General features: G+C 30.7%; 1 pseudogene across 1 annotated transcript; it reads right to left on the bottom strand.

Annotated features, from left to right (window-relative positions):
- Window positions 1–2,534: 2,534 nt before the first annotated feature.
- On the bottom strand, window positions 2,535–5,141 carry LOC111281263 (F-box protein At5g46170 pseudogene; annotated as a pseudogene). Its single transcript, XR_016335154.1, has 2 exons — window positions 3,574–5,141; window positions 2,535–3,015 (listed from the first exon to the last, which is right to left on the bottom strand). The product of XR_016335154.1 is annotated as an F-box protein At5g46170 pseudogene (transcript).
- Between the last annotated feature and the right edge of the window lie 3,041 nt (window positions 5,142–8,182).

The raw sequence follows: 8,182 nt of genomic DNA, 5'->3' as shown, positions 1-8,182 counted from the left end.
TTGAGAGGCAGTCCATTCTCCATCTTGATTGTGAATGAGCTTTTTTATCTGCTAAATTAATGCATAACTATACAGCCATTCGCAATTCTTGAATCTTTGAATGATCTACAATATACATCATTATTCATTATTCATTATGGCTGATTGGATTTCACATAAGCTACCCATCATTGCAGTATTGAATTTCACGTGAGCCCTATGACCACAACTTCCACTTGCTACGACCTTTTCAGCTACGTACTGTTTCCTTTAATCGTTCCCTTATTTCTAGCAAAGTTGGTGACAGCGACTTTAATTAATTTGTAAATCTAATAGAAATTTTTTTTTTAATTTTTAAGCTATCTTTAATTTTTTTTATTTTATTATTTATCTGATTAAAAATAATATTACGTATATAAATGTTTTTAAATTTATAACTTTCAAATATCAACATCAATAACATAAAAATTATCTAAGAGATAGCCAATCAAGTACTAGGAGTTTTTCATTTTACTAAAATCTGTCATTACTCCATTTAATTTGTTAATATTTATATCATCTATTAGTAAAATATCATTTGTTAGTAATTTGTCAATTACTTTAAGTTCATGATAATTAAATTTTTTTTTTAAGTTCCTATGATTAATTTCCATGATAATTAATTTTAAATATAGAAAAAGTGTATAAAACTTAACAATTATGAACTACAAATCAACAATAATATTGAGTAAAAAAATTGAGTTTTTAATTAATTACATTTTCACTTGTTTGAACACATTTTTTTTTTAATATGCTCTCTCTCAAATTTTCTTTGGCTTTATTGGGTGTATATTTTTGTACCCATTTTTTAAAATATTGAAAAATGACAATTATATGTTTGTGAAAACATGATAATAAGAGAAAATGACAATTAAATATTATGATTCACACCAATTCTCGGAAAAGCAAATAACAACTCACCTGTTACATGTTTGATAATTTGCTTGGGTGAGGAAAGAACAAAGACAAACTTACTTGGATGGAATTGATTGGTATAGAGCAAGGGAATTGTATTTCAAATGTTTCCGAACAAACATTTTAGTTTCGAAGAGAGAGATTATGGCAGATTAAAAACTTCGTTGGTAAAGTATATTTCATTTTGGACAAGGATAGATGCTGGCTAGTGCTTTATACATGAGAAAATACTTCCAAAAAAGCTGAAAAAGCGAGCATGACATGTCTGGAAAAGACAAAGAAACATTGTTGATGATGTTACCATTTAATTGCATTTGAGAACAGCCTTTTACACAAAACAGAGCCCCATTCACCTACTTTACTTTTTAAATTTCTTTTTATAGGCATTTGCTTGGTGAGTAGCGTTTCTTTTCTAGCTTTTGAAAGAAGCTAAAGTGAGCTGCTTGAACCACGATTCATAATAGAGTAGATGACAGAGTCAGAGAATGATAGGCACATTTCAGCAGAGCTGTCAAACCACAAGTTCCTATTTCACCATATTTTCTAGCCAAAGCAGAAAGCAACAGCTGCCAGTCTAGCTTATGAACTTTGATGTAAACCTCTTGGTTTTGTAGATGTGCTAATGAAAATAAGAAAAATGGTGGAGATTAAAGCCCCCGTTGAAGGCTTTATTTAGCATTTATGAATGATTTTATGACTTTTTTGCTCGTAAAAAGGACGTGTTAAACACTTAAATGAGGGGAAAAAGGTGAAAATTAGGATTGACATGATTTGTATAATAATAATAATAATAATAACAACCCACCTCTGATTTTGTGAGAAACAGTGATTAAAAGTGGATGTCACTTTTGTATGTATCCAAGAAAGAAAGTGGGTGAGCGTGAGGGAGTGATCTACTTATCATTAGAAAATCAAATTGCATTTTTCAATACGTGTGAGGATCGTTTTCCTTTTACTTACCATTGTAAATTCGTTTGCCCACCATCAGCTGATATTTTCTCGACTGATATATAATATCTATTTTCTTGCTTGATGAAGTAATCCTTCAACTAATTAATAAAACACCCAAATTACTCTTTTTGTTTTTTTGTTTTTTTTTAATCAAATTGCCCTGCTTTTAAAGGCAGACCAATCTGATTCAGAGGAAAAGTAGTTCTTCATTTGTGCTAGGAAAGGTAGGACTTGGTGCACTTAGAATCTGCTTTGAAGGAATTCATGATAAATGGCCTTTGCTTTTTGGGATAAACAACGGTTCTAGCAATTTAATAAATGGGTTTAAGCTTGACCAAGGATGATTTTGCATGGTTGATAACATTTTATATCTCCCACACTGATTTTGCATAGTTGATCACTCCAATCACAGAGTGATCTAAACAAAACACAAAACATCGAATCCAGTTCAACCATAATACAACAGATACATTTTATCATCTAACACAGTTGTTCAGAGTGGCACCCATTGTTTTATCATTGCTGGATTTGTGTCAGAACTAATGCAATAATAAACCCATCAACTACATTGAGTTCCAACCTCTACCATGCATCCATAAATCTTGGTTAATCAAATACTCCAAAGAATTTGCAAAGATGAGACTATAAAGTATCAATGGAACTTTGACAAGACTACCGTAAATTTATAGAAGAAACATTAAAAGCTATGTGCCAACTACAATTCTTGATGCACTTCACAAGTATATAACATAAAGCTTGATATCTTCAAACCTACAATATTCACATATAGAGGGATTATAGATTAAAAAAAAAGTGAAGAACTACAAACTCAAAGCTCTTACAACATCAATCTAGTTGCAGGCGTGCACTCTTACAAGCATATGCCTAATACAAAAACAACCAGCAGATGCATTTTGGCAATCAGTTGAAGCACAAAAGCTGAAACGCTTGCAGTGCATTATCAACATGCATCGATTGCTTACACTGGCGGTCCAAAGCAAGGTTTAGCTTTCATTAGGACACTGCTCCAAGGTTAAACTAAAACACGTAACAAAATTGTTGTCTGATCATCATCTTTCCAAAAGCATGCTATCACTTCTTCCCCTTGACCATTGTGCTCGGCCGCTTCCCCTGAAAAGTACAAAATGAACTTTAAATACAGAAGAGATGCATAAATAAAAAGGTAATGCAAGCAGATCTAAAACCAAAAACAGAATGAAGAATACAAGGCATGCTACTTTTGGAGCATCACCTGCATTCGTGATGTTTCCTTGGACAACCTAATTCAAACAAAAGGTTTCTCACAACTCAGATGAAAATTGAAATCTAAAACCCACCATTCACCACCAAACACAGTCATGCTTGCTTTCCCCTCTAATTTCATAAGAAAAATTACAATATCAATATAATCAAGAAACAAGGTAATTTCAGCTCATACATATGCATCACCAAAAGACATCAAGAGCATATGTAATTATTTATATAGCTTAAAACCATGTAATTAAAGATGGTCTAATGTAATGAACGCCCACTAACAGCATACATGCGCCAACAACTTAAACTATTAACCAAACATAGAATCAATTCATATGATGCATAGAAACATCTTTCATACGCATAAACAATTCAAACATCAAATCGCTTTTCCAACAAACATTGTCCAGTATATCCAGCATTTGAGACTTTTACCATTGCAGATCAGGACGCGGGCATCAAAACGAGTTCATCTCCAAGCAGTAAGTCTTTCTCTTAACCAGCATCTTAGCTGCAGTCCCATAAGGCTCTTCAAAAGCAGTTGATAACCAAGAAGCATCCGAGACCTCTGTTTTTGAAGCAGATTGTTCACTAGGCCTAATCGCAACCAAAGTAGCACCTTTTAAAACAACCCCATCAGGCAATTCCAAATGAGGAGCATACCAAAGCCTCATATTCAACGCAGGCACCAGCGTCCTTTTCGAAGCAGAAGAAGCTGATAACGGCTTCACTCTCAACTCCTCAAGCTGATCCCTGCTCATACAAAGCACCCCTTGTCCATCCGCATCGGTTAAAACCAAGCTATCCAGCGTCTTATGCCCCGCAATTATCGGTTGAAGCAAATAATGCCTTGCTGATGCTGCGATTAACGAGCTAATCGTCCAAACAACCCTTAATTTCAAGCCACCGTTGGTATAAAATGACTCTGGAATACTCCCATTATCATCGCCGCTGACAACATTTGAACCGTTGTTGATGTTATTGTTGATGCAAAATCCATCGTTCCCAAGCTCAGATACTTGCAAATGCTCGTTGTTAATGACGGAGGCAGCTCCGAGGATGACGCAGTTATCAAGGGTTGATCCAAAATCGGCTCTCCATTTCAACAGAACTCCGTCATCGATCCCTAACTCGCCGCTGGGTAATTCGATTCGGAGGAAACGAATCTCGTTGAAATTTCTAAGTACCTGCGTCGGGGAATGATGAGTGACCCCACCTTGGTCCATTTCCCGATCATCATCACAACCAGGACCGACGGATAAGGAAGAGGATGAAGGGGTGTTAAGGGTTTCGTTGAGAGTGGACCGTTTTGGGCAGAGGAATTGGCCCAAAGCTTGGAAGGGTTTGACAATGCCTCCAAAAACGAGACGGAAGAGGTTGTAAAAGGCACCGGCAGCACGTGACTTGTCGGAAGAAGAGGAAGAGGGTGAACAATCATCGTCGGAGATGACGCAATCGACACGAACAACAACATTCTCTACTTGCCGGACGAGAGAATGGAAACGACGGGAAACAACGCAACATCGGCCGAGAGCTTTGACGTCACCGATGTTGTTGAAGATTAAAAGGAGAAGAGACTCCGGAAGGCGGTCGAAGTGATCGATAGACTCCGGGTGGATTCTGCGGATCGGATCTGAACAAACCGAAGGCATTATTTTTTTTTTCCTCTTCTCTTTTTGAGGGTTAAGTTTCTGTCCAACGGAATTCTTCAATTATTTGTTTGGGAGAGGAGTGGTTAGATGGGATAGATCTGGGAGGGGGGAAAGCTGAGTTTCTAAGTGAAAAGAAAGAAATTTGATGAAAGAGAAAGGGAGGGAGTGAAGGGTGTGAAGCCGTTGTTTGTAGGTGGAGAGAGGGGATGAGATAGATCCGCGCTTTTTGTCTTTACAGAGAAAAAGAGAGACATATGACAGGAAAGGATGCGTTTTTCAGAAAGAGAAAATAAATAAATAAATAAAAGAGAAACATAACAAGCTTCTTTTAATTTTAATTTTATTTTGTTTAATTAAAAATAGGCCGGCCCGACTTCATTTTAATTATATAACTTGAGCAAAGTGTTGTGTAAAACCCCGCTTTCAAGCACTAAAGCGGGCCGAATAATATTTTCATAATTCCAAGAAATTCATTCCTCAAAAATTTTTTTAAAAAAATTGGGTGGGATTAGTAATAATTACTACTAAATGAATATTTATTTTCTGTATAATCAATGAAAACTTTTATTATTAAGAAAACAAAAATTAGTAAGACTATTATCATTATAATTTTTTGAAGAATGACCAAGTTATACCAATAAGCTTTATATATTTTTATATTTTTTAATTATTAATTTTAATAAATTTAAGAAGTAAAAGAAATAAATTTAAAAAAATTTAATTTTATTTCTTAAATTTGCTAAAATTAATGATTTAACTAAATATAAAATAAAAAAATTTTACATTGATATAAGTTAATCTTTTTTTTTTTTAAAGATAAAATATATCATTGATTTCATCAACCTATTATTAAAAATTAATGATTGGATGATAAAATAATATTTGTTCAAATTTGAATGATTAAATTAAAATTTTTAATAATTAAATGATGATTTTAAAAATATAATTATAATTAAGTGATGAATAATATAACTTTAATTTCTTTATAAAGAGTATTAAGAATTCCATAAATCCCATAACAAATCTGACCGCAAAATGTTCAACAAAATTGAGGACAAAAAAAGAAAGATATATATATGAAGGACCAAATTCTCTCTATATTAATTTTGATTTGGAATTTAGAAAGAGATGGGAGATGAACAATTCAATACATTGACAATAGGAGTTGTTGGAGCTTCAAGCTTGAGAAAAGAAGTTTGACAAAGGATAAAGAATATAAATATTTTTAGTGGGTTGAATCGGTGAGAATTGAATATTTCATTTATTAAATTTATGTTTGTTTTTTTTATTATCAATAGTCTTGTTTGATAAACCATTTATAAGTTCAATATATATTATTGAAATCTATGACATTTCTTATATAATCTTGTAATAGGATAATCTACCTCACCTAATTTTTTTTTAAATAGTTTTTTAAATAAATGAAGAAAATTCTTCATCAAAGGGTCTGCTTTATTTTACATTCATGAAAATTATATTGTTTATTTAGACAAATTTAAAAAAAGGGTACCATGTAATTTCATTCAAAAGAATTACTTCGAATAAAAAACCGATAGTTAACCATTCTGATAAAAATTTATTAAAATCATTCGTATTTTTTATAAACAAATATTTGAAATTGTTAATATTTGAATTTTATATTAAAATTAAGAGTTTAATATTCTATTAATAAATCCCATAACTATTAACATAAATAAATATAACAAGTATAATAATAAAAAAGAAATTAAATTAATTATTAAGTTTTAACTTACCGGATTTAATCTCAATCTCAAAGTAGTTATATAAATTTTCAAAATTTAAGAGAAAAATTTTCCCATCTTTCATGGAAGAAGATAGCTGGTTTGATGAATCATTAGAAGGCAATTTTTTTAATTATTTTGAATATAACTATGCATTAAGGACAATAGGATGGAAAAATAAAAAAAATTGTACGAGTAAGTTTTTTATTAAGGTTATAAACAAACATAACATTTATTGGATAATTTACGAATAAATTTGATTTATATTTATTTATTAAATTTAACAAACGATAAAAAATAGCATTTTAAGATTCGTTTTAAACAGACAAATCATCAACATAAAAAAAAATTTTCTTGATCATTAATTTATCTTGTAATTTTTATATGCCCATAAATGTACTAAACTTTTTAAAGTCCAACAATATTAAAGCAAACTGAGGGCATCGGCACATGGTTTAGTTGTTTAGAATTTTGAATTTGTCTGAAGTCATGCCATCAACCTTGTCAATTCTTGTAATCTAATTGGACTTAGTAATTTCAAGTTATTCTATATATTATTTGTGTAGGTGAATCTTTGATTGATAAAATTATGTAACCTAGGTGAATCTAGTAATATTCCCAACAAGATGAATGTTTTTATTAGGTTTGACATCCTGATAAGCTCTAGCTAATAGAAAATTTTTTGTACTTTGAAATCACCAATTCTAGTTTTGTTAAGTCATAAAAAGGAAATGATATTTGGATATAACTGGACAAGATTTGTATATTATACCAAAAACATTACGTTATATGTTAACAAACCTAGCAAAAATCGGAGAAATACGATAAAATATATATACATATAAAAATTTTTATATTAATTTAAGTATTTGATGCGATATCTTAAATCTTACATTAAAAAAATGTGAAAATATAATATATATATATATATATGTAAAAATTTAAATCCATATACTTGTGAAATATTTTTTGAAATAAAATTATGAAATTTTTAGATTAAAACAAATAATATCTCAGATTGACGATATCAATTCCTTATAATTTAGCTTTTGTTTTTTATTATGTAAGTAAGTAAACAAGGATCCAATTCATTCGTGAAAACTCATCAGGATAATGTTGGTTTAAATTTTAATTTAGACAAACTAAAACGTATAATTGTGGAAACATCAAGTTAAATAATATCGTTTGTATAATAGCACCAAAAAAAAAAAAAATCAAGTCCAAATCCTTTATTGTCCAAAGAGAATAATTCATTAGACAATCTAAAAAAGAATGGTTTTTAATTATGTGAAATTAGAGCCCGTAAAAAATATATATATATTTTTTTCACGTTTGTTGAATTCTAGATTCAAAAAAGGTCAAATACTGGACAAAATCAATTTTAAAGTCAAAATCTCTTCTTTACTTTATCCATTCCTTTTTAAAACATTATCAGAATACAAATTCCTAATAATTATAATTTTAAAATAGAAAAAAAATTCAAATTAAAAAACGGATAGCTAGAATAGAATTAAGGGATTTAATCATTTTGCATAACAACAATCAGAATTAAATACTTCAGCACTTTTTTTTTTTTTCTCTTCTCTCATTTATTGAAATGTCCCCTTAATAAAATCAATCTAGCTGTTCTGATTCTTGATCAAGAATGAT

Source organism: Durio zibethinus, chromosome 28, assembly GCF_047325235.1.
Source record: "Durio zibethinus cultivar Kanyao isolate XHJ-2024 chromosome 28, ASM4732523v1, whole genome shotgun sequence".
Classification (NCBI taxonomy): Eukaryota; Viridiplantae; Streptophyta; class Magnoliopsida; order Malvales; family Malvaceae; genus Durio; species Durio zibethinus.
The sequence above is the reverse complement of the archived record's forward strand: the minus strand, read 5'-3'. Positions and strand labels throughout refer to the sequence as shown.